Source organism: Somniosus microcephalus, chromosome 9 (assembly GCF_052327205.1).
Source record: "Somniosus microcephalus isolate GS21.2 chromosome 9, FLI_Smic_1.0, whole genome shotgun sequence".
Lineage (NCBI taxonomy): Eukaryota > Metazoa > Chordata > Chondrichthyes > Squaliformes > Somniosidae > Somniosus > Somniosus microcephalus.
The window spans coordinates 183071226-183089208 of record NC_140995.1 but is presented as its reverse complement, the minus strand read 5'-3'; the positions used below and the strand labels follow the sequence as shown (position 1 = coordinate 183089208).

General features: G+C 45.9%; 1 long non-coding RNA gene across 1 annotated transcript in view; it reads left to right on the top strand.

Moving 5' to 3' along the window:
- The window catches only part of LOC147112901 (uncharacterized), a 78982-nt gene extending 61901 nt beyond the window's left edge, over positions 1-17081 (top strand). The window contains exon 2 of the long non-coding RNA XR_015079590.1: positions 16635-17081. This is a non-coding gene — a long non-coding RNA (uncharacterized LOC147112901). The remainder of the gene's footprint in view (positions 1-16634) is intronic.
- Positions 17082-17983: the final 902 nt, after the last annotated feature.

Genomic DNA, 17983 nt, shown 5'->3' with positions numbered 1-17983 from the left:
AAGTTTAACAAAAAGAATTAAAGGAAGGGTTAGAAAAAAAACTTCTTGACATGAGGGGTGGTTAGAATGTAGAACTCCCTGCTACAGAATGTTATTGAGGCAGGGTTCACAAATGCTCTTAAAAGGGTTTTGGAAAGTTTCTTGATAAAGAATGTTAAAGGTGTGGGATTAGAGTGGGTGGCTCTCATGTGGAGATAAACACCTGCACATGCTTGATTGGCTAGTTTCTGAGCTGTAACATGCTGTGATTTTGTGAAAGACTAATAATCCCTCTCGTAATATAGTTTATCTGTGTATTTTACTGAATAGAATAATGCACTTATATGAAGTACTGTTAAAATAATCTTTGAAAAGGAAGAGAAACACCACGGGGCTGATTTTCCTCACCATTGTGTTCACTCTGTGCCTATTTTTGGGGCAATGTAGAGAAAAAAGGTCCGGAGACTCATTACCTTATGTTCCCAAACCCTATGGACTTGGACTTCAGGCCACAGGTTGGGCGGGGGCTGCTCCAGTGTACCTGAAACAGATGTTACCCTGCCACCTGACTGTTACCCTGCCACCTGACTGTTACTCTGCCACCTGACTGTTACTCTGCCACCTGACTATTACTCTGCCACCTGACTATTACTCTGCCACCTGACTGTTACTCTGCCACCTGACTATTACTCTGCCACCTGACTATTACTCTGCCACCTGACTGTTACTCTGCCACCTGACTATAATCCTTCCACCTGACTGTTACTCTGCCACCCAAATATATCAGACCCAGTGTAATGTTCTAGACCTAATAGCCTTTGGAGGCTGTGATTCATGAGGCAGGCAGTGAGAGAGTGGTGGGACCTGCTGCAGAAGGATCTGCAGCCACTCTCCAGGGCCAACAATCTGCTGCGAGTGCCAATCAAGATGACAATCGCCTTGAACTTTTTTTTGCCTCATAAAACTCTAATGGGACCACTGAGAATGCTAATGGCAGCAGTCAGTCTGCAGTGTATCACTACATAAAACAGGTGACTGAGACATTGCTTACCAAAGCAAAACAACGACATCAGTTTTCCCTGTGGACACCGGGGAGCCACAGGTCTAAACCCTAGGTTTTCATTGCATGGCAGGATTTCCAAAATTCCAGTATTATTGATGGCAATATTAATAGCCCTTCATGCTCTTGCAGAGAGGAGTAACCTAAATATGAATCTGAAGGGGTTAACTCTATCAACGTCCAATCTTATGTGTGACTCTCTGCACTAGATACTGCAGGTTATTGCCCAAATCAGTTCTTACCATACTTTAATTTTCCAGAAAATCAGCTCCATCTCTTAACCACTCATAATCTGTAGTAGCAATTCCACACTGAAATTCAAAATAATAATCAAACATTACCATTTTTAGCTTATTCAAAGAAACCTGTGTATTAACCAGCATTGTATAAGGTCTTCAATTCTAGACTCAAATACATTTGCAATTGCAGGTGTTGGAATATATAATTGTTTTGCAAATTAGGAAGTTAAATTAGTCCTGCAAGAGTTAAGGCAAATAGAAACAGATGGGGAAATTAATACTGCACTAGATAAAAGAAGCGGGGAAGAGAAAGATGAAAGAAATCTTATCTCTTTAACTGTAAGCCAAAGTAACTGGTAATGACACGAAACATTTACATCCTTTTAATAAAATTTCTTGCAACTGTTGTGTAGACTCTGCCATGTATGTTGTGATTACCAGGCCACTATCTGTCATTGAGTCTGGTGATCAGATTGTAATTTATGTTGAACTGCCAGACAATTTTCTTCTTCCTTATTAGTTAAGTATTTGGTGATCTGAGCGCAAATTGCACCCAAAATTGTGCTAATTTTGAGGAGTGGTTTTTTCCCCCTCATGTTTGCCCTCAAGCTCATTTGCATATCGCTGAATGCAAAATCTGCCATGAACCAGCGCAATTGGGCATCGTTTTAGGACATAATTTTTTGGAAAAATTTTGCTTTAAAAAATATTCCTAAGAGTGATAACCTGGTGCAGTTTGATTAATATAGCTGAAAATGGGTTTATCACAAAAAAATCAACGTTTATCTGAGGAAGGATATTCTTGCCATGGAAGGAGTTCATAGAAACATAGAAACATAGAAGATAGGAGCAGGAGTAGGCCATTCGGCCCCTCGTGCCTGCTCCGCCATTCAATGCGATCATGGCTGATCATCCAAATGCAGTACCCTGTCCCTGCTTTCTCCCCATACCCCTTGATCCCTTTAGCCTTAAGAAATATATCCAACTCCTTCTTGAATATATTTAATGAACTGGCCTCCACCGCCTTCTGTGGTAGAGAGCTCCACAGGTTCACCACTCTCTGGGTGAAGAAATTCCTCCTCATTTCTGTCCTAAATGGCCTACCCTTTATCCTTAGACTGTGTCCCCTGGTTCTGGACTCCCCGAACATCGGGAACATCCTTCCTGCATCTAGTCTGTCCAGTCCTGTCAGAATTTTATAAGTTTCAATGAGATCACCTCTCATTCTTCTAAACTCCAACGAGTATAAGCCCAAACGACCCAATCTCTCCTCATACGTCATTCCTGCCATCCCAGGTATCAGCCTGGTGAATCTTCGCTGAATTCCTTCCATGGCAAGAACATCCTTCCTCAGATAAGGCGACCAAAACTGCACACAATACTCAAGATGTGGTCTCACCAAGGCCCTGTACAACTGCAGCAAGACATCCTTGTTCCTGTACTCAAACCCTCTCGCTACGAAGGCCAACATACCATTTGCCGCCTTAACTGCCTGCTGCACCTACATGCTTACCTTCAGCGACTGGTGCACAAGGACACCCAGGCCTCATTGCACTTCCCCTTTTCCCAATCTATTGCCATTCAGATAATAATCTGCCTTCCTGTTTTTGCCACCAAAGTGGATAACCTCACATTTATCCACATTATATTGCATCTGCCATGCTTCTGCCCAATCACCCAGCTTTGTGTCGTCTGCAAATTTGGAGATATTACATCTAGTTCCCTTGTCTAGATCGTTAATATATATTGTGAATAGCTGGGGTCCAAGGACCGATCCCTACGGTACCCCACTAGTCAAAGCCTGCCACTCGGAAAAAGACCCGTTTATTCCAACTCTTTGCTTTCTGTCTGCCAACCAGTTCTCTATCCAAGTCAGTACCTTGCCCCCAATCCCATGTGCCTTAACTTTACACGCTAATCTCTTATGCTCTGTATCTCTAGTTCAGCGAAGATTCACCAGGCTGATACCTGGGATGGCAGGAATGACGTATGAGGAGAGATTGGGTCGATTGGGCTTGTACTCGCTGGAGTTTAGAAGAATGAGAGGGGATCTCATTGAAACATATAAAATTCTGGCAGGACTGGTCAGACTAGATACAGGGAGGATGTTCCCGATGGTCGGGGAATCCAGAACCAGTGGTCACAGTCTAAGGATAAGGACAGAAATGAGGAGGAATTTCTTCACCCAGAGAGTGGTGAACCTGTGGAATTCTGTACCACAGAAGGCAGTAGAGGCCAATTCATTAAATATATTCAAGGAGGAGTTGGATATATTTCTTAAGGCTAAAGGGATCAAGGGGTATGGGGAGAAAGCAGGGACCGGGTACTGAACTTGGATGATCAGCCATGATCGCATTGAATGGCAGAGCAGGCTCGAGGGGCCGAATGGCCTACTCCTGCTCCTATCATCTATGTTTCTATGTTTTAATCAGTGTTAATCCACCACCTGTGAGTAACCCGATTTTAAATAATTGAAAATTAGTTTAAAAAAAATATGGAACAATTTGCTGTCTTGGGGTACAGTAGTCAGGTTCTTAGAAAATTAAAAACATATATATATTCAAAAGCTTTAAAAATGTGCCTATTGGTGTCCTTATGCCCAAAAGAACCAGCTTAGTTTTTGGAGCCTCCTCGAAGGCCGGCAAACGAGCACATAGCGGAAACTCACAGTGGTGATTAATTCACCCTGGGGGGTATGGCCAGTTTTGTGGGCCGGGCCAGCTTCTAGCACGATGTTTTTTAAATCAGCGCAAAAGATCCCAGAAACTCGATTTGCGCTGAACGTAATTTGCGCAGAAAATTCTGTGATCTATTGCGCTGGTTTCGCCGATTGCGGACGAATTGCCACCGAAACACCAGCGCAACCGAGTGGAAACTCCAGGCCTCTGTGTTTTTCTCGTTTATCAATTGGTTACCTTCTACTTTCATTATTCATCATTCACATTATGCAAATCTTTTCTTCCTAGCCATGTTCTCCCTAATCATATTCTACTTAAGAAATTCTACTCAATCACATTTGATGATTTAAAAAATGCAAGACATGCTGCTTGCTCATTTTCATTCCACCATAAAGCCCTAAAAATAACATTTATCAGGTAATAAATGCATTAGAAATTTCACTGAATTGACAAACTCCAACAATATTCATATCCCCTCTATAAAGAGCATGACCTGGGTGCAGCCTCTGGGCCAGGTTATTTACAAACAATGAGCCCCCAGCTGGATATACCATTCGCACTGCTTTCCTTGTCCATTAGCCAAACAGAGATACAACATTCAAAGGCAAAATACAGTGGATGCTGGAAATCTGAAATATAAAAAGAAAATGCTGGAAACACTCAGCCGGCCAGGCTGCATCTGTGGAGAGAGAAACAGAGTTAACGTTTCAGGCTGGTGACCTTTCATCCGATAGGTCACCGGCCTGAAATGTTAACTTTCTTTCTCTCTCCACAGATGCTGCCTGGTCTGCAAAGATACAACATACTATTATGTCCGTGTGTAATTGAGACACGGACTGCAGGAGTTGGCTATAACAGGTCTTCACTGAGTGGAGACAAACTGAAACTAACTATGCAAAGTTACTACACAGGCTTATATACAGGGGTGGTCACGACTGGTACTGCAGTATACAGGGGCTGCAGAATATAGTTCCTTCTGCAAAGTACATACACTACAATTCCTCCCCTTTTAGCTAAACAGTACATAACATTCGATTAATAATTAAATAACATATTTACAATTACAGTTGTCATATACATTAGATGAAGTTAAGCAATTATAAGTTCAGTCTTTGAGGAGGCTTCCTGATTCTGTCTGGATAACGCCTCTTTGGGGTATCAGGTTCTTTTGGCAGAGTTGATTCGGAATCAACGTCGTTGTTGGGTTCGTCTGCTTCCAATATTCCCGATTCTGAGGTAGATGCAATTGGTACTTCGGTTTCATCACCAGGTGTATCGGATCGTGGTGTGGAATTGACGTTTTCCAGTGACTCTAGAATCTGGTCAGCATGGCGTCTTACAATGCTCTCTCCTACGTCCACGGTATACATTAGAGGTCCTTGCCGTGCACAGATCGTTCCTGGCTGCCATTTCGCTGTGCGGTAGTCCCGGGCCAAAACTGGTTGACCTATCTTAAAACTCCTGGTCGGCCTTTCAATCATATTCTGAAACTGCCTGTTCTCCACATCTCTTCTGATGTTTGGCTTAACCAAATCCAAGCGGCATCGTAGTCTTCAATTGAAGAACATCATGGCTGGAGTTTGGTTGGTAACCGCATGTGTCGCATTCCGGTAGGCAAACAAGAAGTTATCCACCTGGTGTTGTAGGGGTATGTCTGCATTACACATTGCCTTGATAGCCTTCTTGAATGTTTGAACGAACCTCTCAGTCAATCCATTGGTGGCTGGATGATATGAGGTGGATGTGTAATGCTTAACACCATTGTTCTTTAAGAACCTCCGGAACACTTCAAACACAAACTGTGGTCCATTGTCGGAGCAAATTTGTTCAGGCAGCCCATTTCTGGCGAATATGGTTTGTAAGACTGTGATAGTTTTTTCTGTGGCGGTTGAGGACATTTTTATTACCTCTGGCCACTTTGAATGTGCATCCACCGCAATTAAAAACATCGAGTCCATAAATGGACCAACAAAATCAATGTGCACCCTTTGCCATGGAGATGAGGGCCACTCCCATGGATGTAGAGGGGCTTGTGGTGGGGCGTTTTGGACCTTCTGGCATTCTGTACAGCTCTTGGTCATCTCTTCGATTTCTCTATCGATTCCCGGCCACCACACAAACGCTCTGGCTAAGTTCTTCATTTTTACCCCTCCCAGATGACTCTCATGAAGCTCATTGAGCACTCTATCCTTCAATTTGGGTGGAATTACTACTCTGGATCCACACATCAAGGTTCCTCTGCACACTGACAGCTGTTCTCTTCTCGGCGAGAATGCTGGCAACAGTGGTTCGCCATGTGCTGGCCATCCCTTCACCGTTAAATCATAGACCCAGGAGAGTGTCGGGTCATTTCGTGTTTCCTTTTCTATGTTTGCATTCGTCACAGGTAGACATTCGACTATGGTCGAGTGGAATATCTCCACTGGATCCACTGCAGGTGCTTCTTCCACCGTCGGCAACGGTAGGCGCGACAATCCATCAGCATTCCCATGCTGTTTAGTTCCTTTGTACTCAATGTCATATTGGTGTGCCCCTAGGATAAGGGACCACCTCTGTAGCCATTGTGCTGTCATTATCGGGACGCCCTTCTGAGGGTTGAAAATGGAGACGAGGTTGATGATCAGTTAGTAGAGTAAATTTCTGACCATGCAGGTAGTGATTGAACTTCTTCACCCCCCACACCAGGCTGAGGGCCTCTCTCTCAATCTGGGCGTAGTTACGCTCGGCTGAAGTTAACGAGCGTGACGCAAAAGCTATAGGCCTCTCTGAACCATCAAGGAATTTATGTGACAGTACTGCTCCAATGCTGTAGGGAGACGCATCACACGCCAGTCTTATCGGTAGTGATGGGTTGTAGTGAGCCAATACTTTTCTTGAAGTGATTAGGTCTTTACTCTTCTGAAAGGCCCGCTTACATTCATCGCTCCATTTCCATGCTACTCCAGTTTGTAGTAGGGCATTCAGTGGGTGCAGAATTGTGAACAAATTCAGCAAAAACTTATGGTAGTAATTCACCAATCCGAGGAATGACCTCAGTTGCGACACATTTTCAGGCACTGGAGCCTTAACTACTGCTTCAATTTTGTCAGGGGACTTATATAACCCCTCTTCATCAATCACGTGGCCACAATACGATATCTGTTTCTTAAAAAATTCGCACTTGGGGCGATTGGCTCGTAGCCCATGTTCTCTTAGTCTAGTGAGCACCTGCTCTAGGTTGGCAAGGTGTTCACTGTCATCTTCACCTGTCACTAGGATGTCGTCAAGTAACACTGAGTCCCCGGACTCCTTTGCAGGACTTGTTCCATCGCTCTTTGCCATATCGCCGGAGCTGATGCTATTCCGAATACCAGTCGATTATACTGGTAAAGACATTTGTGAGTGTTTATCGTGAGACACTTCCTAGAGGATTCTTCAACCTCAATCTGCAAATATGCTTGTGCTAGGTCAATTTTTGTAAAACGCTTCCCTCCAGATAGTGAGGCAAAAATATCTTCTATCCTCGGGAGAGGATATTGTACTGTGTGAAGGACTGGGTTCACCGTCACCTTGAAGTCCCCACAGATGCGAACCTTCCTTGGCTCCTCAGACTTATTGTTTAACGTTTTCTTCATGACAGGAACGATGGGTGTCGCCCACTCGCTCCAGTCTACCTTAGATAACATGCCTGCATTCTCCAGATTCTCCAGCTCTGCCTCGACGGCTGGGCGAATTGCATATGGTACCGGTCTTGCTTTGAAAAACTTGGGAATTGCATTCTCTTCTATTTTTATCGAGGCGGTTATGCCTTTAAGAGTTCCCAGTTCTTGTTGAAATACCTCTTTGGCGTTAGCTAAGATTTTTGACAATCGTCCAGGTGTGACGTCGTCATCCTTTTCACCAGCCACCGTCCGTGCCTGAATGGAGTGCCAGTCTAAACTTATCTTTCTGATCCATTCACGTCCCAATAACGGTGGTCCACCATCTTGCAGTATGTACAGATACAATTTCTGTATTTCCTTGCCGTTGTATTCGACAGGCACACTTATTTTCCCTCTGGGGTATACTTTTTGCCCCATATACGTCTTCAAGACAATGGATGTCTCTTTCAAGTGTATGTGTGAGAATAGCCGCTCGTAGTCTCGTCGATTCATGACGGTCAGGGCTGATCGTGTATCCAATTCCATTTTGACTTGGGACCCTACTATCATGAGGGTGGCCCAAATGGTTCGGTGATCCTCTTTTGCGATTACGTTGTGAAGTTTGAGACAGCTTAGTCTCTTGTTCCCGGATTCACTATCGCTCATCTGGTCTTCAGAACTACTGTCCGTCATCTTTTGTACTTTCCTGTTCTGTTCCTTAGCAGCCTTTTTGTTGTCGTTAGTCTTCTTCCCAGACCTGCAAACTCATGCAACGTGTCCCATCTTTCCGCATTGCCTGCATGTTTTGTCCTTGGACCAGCAGTCCTTCTGGTCATGGGTTGTTCTGCCGCAGCAATAACATTTTTCACTCCCCGTGTCATTTCGTGGGTGCCGTATTCCTGTGGCTTTTGCTGTATTTCCACAGCTCCCCTTGCTGCTGCTTCGTACGATACTGCCACGCTGAAAGTCTTATCTAGCGTCAGCTCTTTCTCTGAGAGTAACCTCTTCTGGGTTCCTTCACAGGAGTCCACAGACAAATTTGTCCCGTAGAATATCTGTCAGTCCTGCTCCAAACTGGCAGTGCTTTGATAGCTTGCGTAGTTCCGTAAGATAATCAGCATTGCTCTCATCTTTATGCTGATTTCTCCTGTGGAATTTAAATCTTTCTGCTATCAGCAGCGGTGTAGGATTTAGGTGTTCCTGTAGGATATCAACAATTTCGTTAAAACTCTTTGCCATCGGTTTGGCTGGAGTAATCAGGTTCCGCAATAGGTCGTACATTCTTGCGCCCATTAAGTTTAGTAGTACCGATGCCTTTTTCTCAGCGGCTACTTCGTTTGCCTCGCAATATACTTCGACTCTTTCCACATACGTGGTCCAGTCTTCTATTGCATTATCAAAGGCAGTGATATTGCCAGTCTTCAGCATCTTGAAAATCTAAGATGGCGCCTCCCGCGCTTTGCCTTCTTCCCCGATTTAACAAAATGGCGCTTTCCGTCTTCTCCACTGCTGCTAGCGCTGCTGCTGGAGTTTTATGCCTTGATGGCGACGCCCTATGTTCTTCGCGCACTTCCCCCCGCGCTGCTGCTAACGCCGCTCTCCGCGGTTCCCGTGGCAAACTGCAGCTCCTCGCGGCTTTCTGCACTTCTAATTTCTTTTATTTCCCCGTCGTCGGAGCAACCCTACAGGACACTTTCCTCCCTCTTCTCGGGTCTGTACGCTGCCCGGCTTCGTAGCACCGGCCGCGCCCTGTGTGCTCCACCTCTCTCTCTCTCTCTCTCTCTCCTCTTCCCGACAACGCTGCTCGGCCCCATTGAAAAGTCACCCGATCGAGCTCTAGCCCGCCGCAGCCCAGGAAGGATCAGTGTACTACCTGCCACCAGCCCGCTTAGCTGGAACACCATCGACAGGATAACCAAGCCCCGCTCTTGACAGCCTCTCCTGCAAATCTTCAACTCCGATGAATCAGAGGCGGTTGCCCACGGTCGACGCCCGTTTCTTCTGTTTGTTTTATTTTTTTTTCTTTCTTCCTTCTGGCCTCGACCTCTGACAACTTCGCTTCAGGGATGGATCCCCATGAGGTGGTGCAGACTGTAGGTAAGTTCAGATCTGCTCGTCGCCAGTATTATGTCCATGTGTAATTGTGACATGGACTGCAGGAGTTGGTTATAACAGGTCTTTACTGAGTGGAGACAAACTGGAACTAACTGTGCAAAGTTACTACACAGGCTTATATACAGGGGTGGTCACTACTGGTACTGCAGTATACAGGAGCTGCAGAATATAGTTCCTTCTGCAAAGTACATACACTACACATACTTGTTATTGTGTTTTAGATATTGATATTGTTATGTCTGACATTGGTGATAGGTACTCGATTGCCTTGGCCTGAGCACATGGAGTTTGATAGTGCTGTTATCATTGTATTGTGTATAGTATTCGATTGCTTTTGCCTGGGAGTGTGTGTGTGGAGCAGTCATTAAAAAGCAACATGAACTGAACTCTGTTACGGCCTCTGGATTATCTTTGCAAATGCAACAGATATGTCCCAGTATTCACCATAATTGTCCTTCAAGCGTACTGCAATAGTCAGATCTATCAACAGCATAACACACTTTATTTCCTTCTCTGCATTTTAGCTGGCATAGTTGGCACAAAGATAGGGACCTTTAAAGGAGATTGTAGTGTATGTACCTTTATGGGGAGAACTACTTTTTACAGCTCCTGTATACTGTAGTACCGGCAGTGACCACACCTGTATATAAACCCTGAGTAGGGATCTGTACAGTTAGTTTCAGAGTAACCCTCATCCAGTAAACACCTGTTGATTGTTCCTTGCAGTCTCTTGTCTAATTATTGAAGGACACACAACATCAAGATACACGGATCTAACATTGGCGGCGAGGATGGGATTCAAACCTACCTGCAACTCTGCATCACCTCCCAGGGATTCGCTCCTGGAGACCAGTGAAAGAAGAAGGCCGAGTCCAGAAGCACGGGCGTCGACCATCCAGCAGAGACTTGAGTATCGCAGGGGAGGCTGTTGAGAGCTGGGCTTGGTTCTCCAGTCACGGTGGTCCAGCGAAACGGGCTGGCAACAGGTACGGCGCAGACCCTTCCCGGACAGCGGCGGCTAGAGCCGACCGACGGCAGAGAAAATGGCCGAGCAGCGTCGACGGGAGAAGAGAGAGGGTAGAGCGCACAGGGCGCAGCTGGTGTTCAGGACCGAGCGGCGTCGGCGGGAGAAGAGAGAGGGTAGAGCGCACAGGGCGCAGCCGGTGTTCAGGACCGAGCGGCGTCAACGAGAGAGAGCAGAGCGTAGCCGGTGTTCAAGGGCCGAGCAGCATCAATGAGAGAGAGAGGCGCACAGGAAAACGTGCAGAGCGCAGCCGGTGTTCAAGGGCCGAGCAGCATCAGCGGGGAAGAAAGGAAAGCGCGGGAGATGCCATTTTGAACCGCAGCGGAGAAGAAGGGAGGGCGCGGGAGACGCCATTTTGAGCCAGTCTAACCACACCCAGGGATGCCGAAGAGTGGCAGTGTCACAGCGTTCGACAATGAAGTCGAAGATTGGACGACATATGTCGAACGCATAGAAGTGTACTGCAAGGCGAATGAAGTGCCAGATGACAGGAAAGCGCTGGTATTGTTGAATTCAATGGGTGCAAAAATGTATGGCTTACTGCGAAACCTAGTAACCCCAGAGAAGCCAGTGGAAAAGGATTTTGAAAACATAGTGTCAATCCTACAGGACCACTTAGACCCCACACCACTGCTGATAGCGGAAAGATTTAAGTTTCACAAAAGGAACCAGCATAAAGATGAAAGTAATGCTGAGTTTTTAACGGAACTGCGCAAGCTATCGAAACACTGCCAGTTTGGAACGGGACTAGCAGATACTTTAAGGGACAAGTTTGTGTGTGGGCTTCAAAGTGAAGGAACCCAGAAACGGCTTCTATCAGAAAAGGATCTTACGCTGGACAAGGCTTTCAGCATGGCAGTATCACACGAAGCAGCAGCACGGGGCACGGCAGAGATACAACGGAGACCGCAAGAATATGGCACAAATGAAATGTCATACGGAACAGTGAAGTGCTATCGCTGCGGCAGAACAACACACGACCATAAGGATTGCTGGTTCAAGGACCAAGTGTGCAGACAGTGTGGAAAAGTAGGACACATAGCAAGAGTCTGCAGGTCGGAAGAGAAAACCAGCAGCAAGAAATCCCCACAGGAGAAATACAAGAAGGTACATAAGGTGACGGAGAGTAGTGCAGACGAACAGAAAAGTGATACAGACGCTGGAAGCAAGGAGCTGGGTTGTCTGAAACTACATGATGTGTGTGGTAAACCACTGTTAACCTGTACATGCCTGTGTGGTAAACCACTGTTAACCCTGTACAAGTCCAGGCATGTCTCAGCCCCTGGCTCCACCCCTAAGCCCGGGTATAAAGGTGACTCGCCACCCTTCCCCCGGGAGCTCTTAGGATGGATTCACTAGCAGAGGCATGCTCTAGTTCTTAGTCAATAAAAGCCTACTTCATATAAGTCCATCTCGTAGCCTTTGGTATTGTTGATAGCGCATCAATGTGATCAAAACGGAGGATCACCAAACTATCTGGGTCATGCTCAAGATAGCAGGAGTCCAAGTGAAAATGGAATTGGACACAGGATCAACCCTAACAGTCATAAACCGAAGGGACTACAAGCGGCTATTCTCACATATACCCTTGAGAGATACAGAGATTGTCTTGAAGACGTACATGGGGCAAAAAGTCTACCCCAAAGGAAAAATAAGGGTGAACGTTATATATAACGGCAAGGAAACACCAAAAATGGACCTATATGTATTGCCAGATGGAGGACCACCACCACTAGGACGTGAATGGATCCGGAAGATACAGCTAGATTGGCATTCAATATGAGCACTGACTGTAGATGCCAAAAAGGATGACGACGTCACACCTGGACGACTGTCAAAAATGCTAACTGACGCACAAGAAGTGTTCCAGGAGGGACTCGGAACACTAAAAGGCATAACAGCGACGATCAAAATAGAGGAAAATGCAAGCCGAAAGATTTTTAAGGCCAGACTGGTACCTTATGCGATCTGCCCAGCCGTCGAAGCAGAGCTGGAAGGTTTGGAACGTTCAGGAGTACTGTCCAAAGTGGACTGGAGCGAGTGGGCTACACCCATCGTTCCTGTAATGAAGAGGTCGTTGAGTAATACGCCTGGGGAACCAAAGAAGGTTCGCATCTGTGGGGACTTTAAGGTGACAGTGAACCCAGTCCTTCACACTGTACAATAACCGCTTCCGCGGATTGAAGATATTTTTACCTCGCTATCTGGAGGGAAACGCTTCACTAAGATTGATCTGGCCCAGGCATACCTGCAAATGGAGGTAGAAGAAGCCTCGAAAACAGTACCTCACGATGAACACTCATAAAGGTCTCTACCAATACAACCGGCTGGTGTTCGGGGTAGCATCAGCTCCGGCTATTTGGCAAAGGGCAATGGATCAAGTCCTGCAAGGGATTCCAGGGACCCAGTGTTATTTGGATGACATCCTGGCCACGGGCGAAAATGACAGTGATCACCTCGCCAACCTGGAGCAGGTGCTCACTAGATTGAAGGAATATGGGCTCCGAGCTAATCGCCACAAATGCGAGTTTTTCCAGAAGCAGATCTCGTATTGTGGCCACGTTATTGATGAAGAGGGGTTACATAAGTCCCCTGAAAAGATTGAGGCAGTAGTCAAGGCTCCAGCACCAGAAAATGTGTCACAACTGAGGTCGTTCCTCGGGCTGGTGAACTACTACCATAATTTCTTGCCAAATTTGTCTACAGTACTACACTGACTGAACACCCTACTGCAAACGGGGGTACCATGGAAGTGGAATGACGAATGTAAACGAGCTTTCTAGAAGTGCAAAGAATTGATCACATCAAAAGAGGTGTTTGCTCATTTCAACCCAGCACTACCAATTCGGTTGGCGTGTGATGCATCACCCTATGGCATTGGAGCGGTGCTGTCGCACAAATTCCCGGACGGCTCGGAGAGGCCAGTAGCCTTTGCATCTCGGTCACTAACCTCAGCCGAGCGTAACTACGCCCAGATTGACAGGGAGGCCCTCAGCCTAGTGTGGGGAGTAAAAAAGTTAAACCACTATCTGCACGGGCAGAAGTTCACCTTGCTGACTGACCACCAACCACTTGTCTCCATCTTTAATCCAAAGAAGGGCGTTCCGGTGATGACTGCGCAACGGCTACAAAGATGGTCCCTTTTTCTAGGGGTGAACCAATATGAAATTGTGTATAAGGGCACGAAACAGCATGGAAACGCTGATGGGCTATCACGCCTGCCAGTGCCTACTGCGGAGGAAGCACCAGCAGTGGACCCTGTCGAAATATTTTATTCGACTATAATTGAACACTTGCCAGTAACTAACGCTGATATAGAGAAGGAGACCCGAAATGACCCGACACTGTCTCGGGTATATGACTTGACGGTGAAGGGATGGCCAACACATGGTGTCTCACTGTTGCCAGCATTCTCATCCAGAAGAGAACAGCTGTCAGTATGCCAGGGGACCTTGATGTGTGGATCCTGAGTGGTAATTCCACCCATGTTAAGAGAGAGAGTGCTCAATGAGCTTCACGAAGGCCATCTGGGAGGGGTGAAAATGAAAAGCCTTGCTAGGGCTTATGTGTGGTGGCCGGGGATCGATCAGCAAATCGAGGACCTGACAAAGAGCTGCTCAGGATGCCAGAAGGTCCAAAATGCACCACCACATGCCGCTCTACACCCATTGGAGTGGCCCTCATGTCCATGGCAACGGGTGCATATTGATTTTGCTGGTCCATTCATGGACTCAATGTTTTTAATAGCCGTGGATGCGCACTCGAAATGGCCTGAGGTGATCAAAATGTCCTCCACCACCACGGAGAAAACTATTGCAGTCCTACGGACCATATTTGCCAGGAACGGCTTGCCAGAGCAGATTTGCTCTGATAACAGACCACAGTTTGTGTCCGAAGAGTTTCGAACATTTATGAAAAGGAATGGGGTAAGGCATTACACATCCACCCCGTATCATCCAGCCACAAATGGATTGGCTGAGAGGTTCGTACAAACCTTTAAAAAAGCAGTAAGGGCCATATGCGATGATGAAATTCCACTGCTGCATAAGGTGGACAATTTCCTGTTAGCCTACAGAAATGCGACACATGCAGTCACCAACCAGACCCCGGCCATGATGTTCTTTAACCGAAGGTTGAGAGCTCGTCTGGATTTGCTCAAACCAAATGTACGAAGAGATGTTGAGAATAAGCAATTCCAGCACATCAATGAGAAGCCGACAAGGAGCTTCAATGTAGGGCAACCAGTCTTGGCCCGCGACTACCGAACAGAGAAATGGCAACCAGTAGTGATATGCACACGGCAGGGGCCACTAATGTACACAGTGGATGTTGGGGAGAACATTGTGAGACGCCACGTTGACCAGATCCTAGAGTCACAGGAACGAGTCAACCCCATGTAAGAACATAAGAACATAAGAAATAGGAGCAGGAGTAGGCCAATCGGCCCCTCGAGCCTGCTCCGCCATTCAATAAGATCATGGCTGATCTGATCCTAACCGCCAATCTACTATCACAGAACCATCTCCTGAATCTAACAGAATTAGACACACGAAATAGGAGCAGGATCAGGCTACACGGCCCCTGGGCCCGCTCTGCTACCCACAGGGCCATGTCCGATCCAAACCTAGACTCATGTCCAAATTCCTGCCCGCTCCCCGTAACCCTTAATTCCCTTTACTTCTAGGAAACTGTCTATTTCTGTTTTAAATTTATGTAATGATGTAGCTTCTACAGCTTTTTGGGGCAGCATATTCCATGGACCTACCACCCTCTGAGTGAAGTAGTTCCTCCTCATCTCAGTTTTGAAAGAGCAGCCCCTTATTCTAAGACTATGCCCCCTAGTTCTACTTTCACCCATCATTGGGAACATCCTCCCCGCATCCACCCGATCCAACCCCTTCACAATCTTATATGTTTCAATAAGATCGCCTCTCATTCTTCTGAACTCCAATGAGTAGAGTCCCAATCTACTCAACCTCTCCTCATATGTCCATCCCCTCATCCCCGGGATTAACCGAGTGAACCTTCTTTGTACTGACTCGAGAGCAAGTATATCTTTTCTTAAGTATGGACACCAAAACTGTATGCAGTATTCCAGGTGCGGTCTCACCAACACCTTGTACAACTGAAGCAATACCTCCCTATTTTTATATTCTATCCCCCTCGCAATGAAAGCCAACATTCCATTGGCCTTCTTAATCACTTGCTGCACCTGCATACTAACCTTTTGAGTTTCGTGCACCAGGACCCCCAGATCCCTTTGTACTTCAGTACTTTCCAGTTTCTTGCCATTAAGATAATAACTTGCTCTACGATTTTTCCTGCCAAAGTGCATAACCTCACACTTTCCAGTATTGTATTCCATCTGCCAAATCTCTGCCCACTTACTTAGCCTGTCTATGTCCCCTTGCAGGTTTTTTATGTCCTCCTCACTCACTACTTTCCCTCCCATCTTAGTATCATCTGCAAACTTTGATATGTTACACTCGGTCCCCTCCTCCAAATCGTTAATATAGATTGTAAAGAGTTGGGGACCCAGCACTGACCCCTGCGGAACACCACTAGTTACTGATTGCCAGTCTGAGAATGAACCATTTATCCCAACTCTCTGCCTTCTGTTAGATAGCCAATCCTCTATCCATGCCAGAATATTACCCCCAATCCCGTGATTTTTTATCTTAAGCAATAATCTTTTGTGTGGCACTTTGTCAAATGCCTTTTGGAAGTCTAAATACACTATGTCCACTGGTTCCCCTTTATCCACCCTATATGTTACTTCCTCAAAGAACTCCAGCAAATTTGTCAAACATGACTTCCCCTTCATAAAACCATGCTGACTTTGTCCTATTAAATTATGATTATCCAAATGTCCTGTTACTGTCTCCTTAATAATGGACTCCAAAATTTTACCTACCACAGATGTCTCGCGTACCTGATGATGAACCCGACATACAGGTAGCATCTACCCCAGAAACAGTAGCATCGGAAGCTGATGAACCAACCGACGACAGGGGGCCAGAATCGCCTCCGCACCAAGAGCAAGACACTCAGGAAAGGCGCTATCCAGAAAGGATCAGGAAGCCTCCCCAAAGACTGAATTTATAAATAGACTATTTTCAGTTAATGTTGCATGTTAAAAGTGTTAATTGTAATTAGTTGATATTTAATTGTTAAATGAATGTTATGGTACCGTTAATCTAAAAGGGGAGGAATTGTAGTGTATGTACCTTTAAGGGGAGAACTACTTTTTACAGCTCCTGTATACTGTAGTACTGGCAGTGACCACACCTGTATATAAACCCTGAGTAGGGATCTGTACAGTTAGTTTTAGAGTAACCCTCATCCAGTATACACCTGTTGATTGTTCCTTGCAGTCTCTTGTCTAATTATTGAAGGACACACAACATCAAGATACACGGATCTAACAGAGATCATTGCTACAAAATCTAAACAGGTTTCCTTCTGTATGAGAGACCTGACATGGCATCTTTCCCATCATGCTGCTCTCACATAAGAGATCTGCTAAGAAAATATTTAGAGGTATCCCATCGCATTCTTTACCCAGAGAGTGGTGAGAATGTGGAACTTGCTACCATACAGAGTGGTTGCGATGAATAGCATTGACACATTTCAGGAAAAGCTAGATAAGTACACGAGGGAGGAAGGAATAAAAGGATCTGTTGATAGGGTGAGATGAAGTAAATAGAATGGCAGGAGGCTCGTGTGGAGCATCTGCACCGGCATAGCTGAATGGCCTGTTTCTATGCTGCAAAATTCTATAAAAGGTAGAATTGCTGATATGCACTCACTATCTGATGGATAGATACCCCCTTGTAGATGATCAGAAGATACATGCAGAGTCATGCATTTTTTCTCAACGGAAAATTATGTAAATGATAAAATCTCTCAACCAAACAGAAGCACGGTGGCATAGTGGTTAGCACTGTTGCCTCACAGCGCCAGGGACCCGGGTTCAAATCCAGCCTCGGGTGACTGTCTGTGTGGAGTTTGCACATTCTCCCCGTGTTTGCGTGGGTTTCCTCCGGGTGCTCCGGTTTCCTCCCACAGTCCAAAGATGTGCGGGTTAGGATGATTGGCTGTGATAAATTGACCCTTAGTGTTAGGGGGATTAAATACGTGGGGTTACGGGGATCGGGTGGGATATGTGTCGGTGCAGGCTCGATGGGCCGAAATGGCCTCTATCTGCAATGTGGGATTTCTGTGATTCTGTGATTCTGTGAACATTAGCAGTTGATTTTAAGAATGTC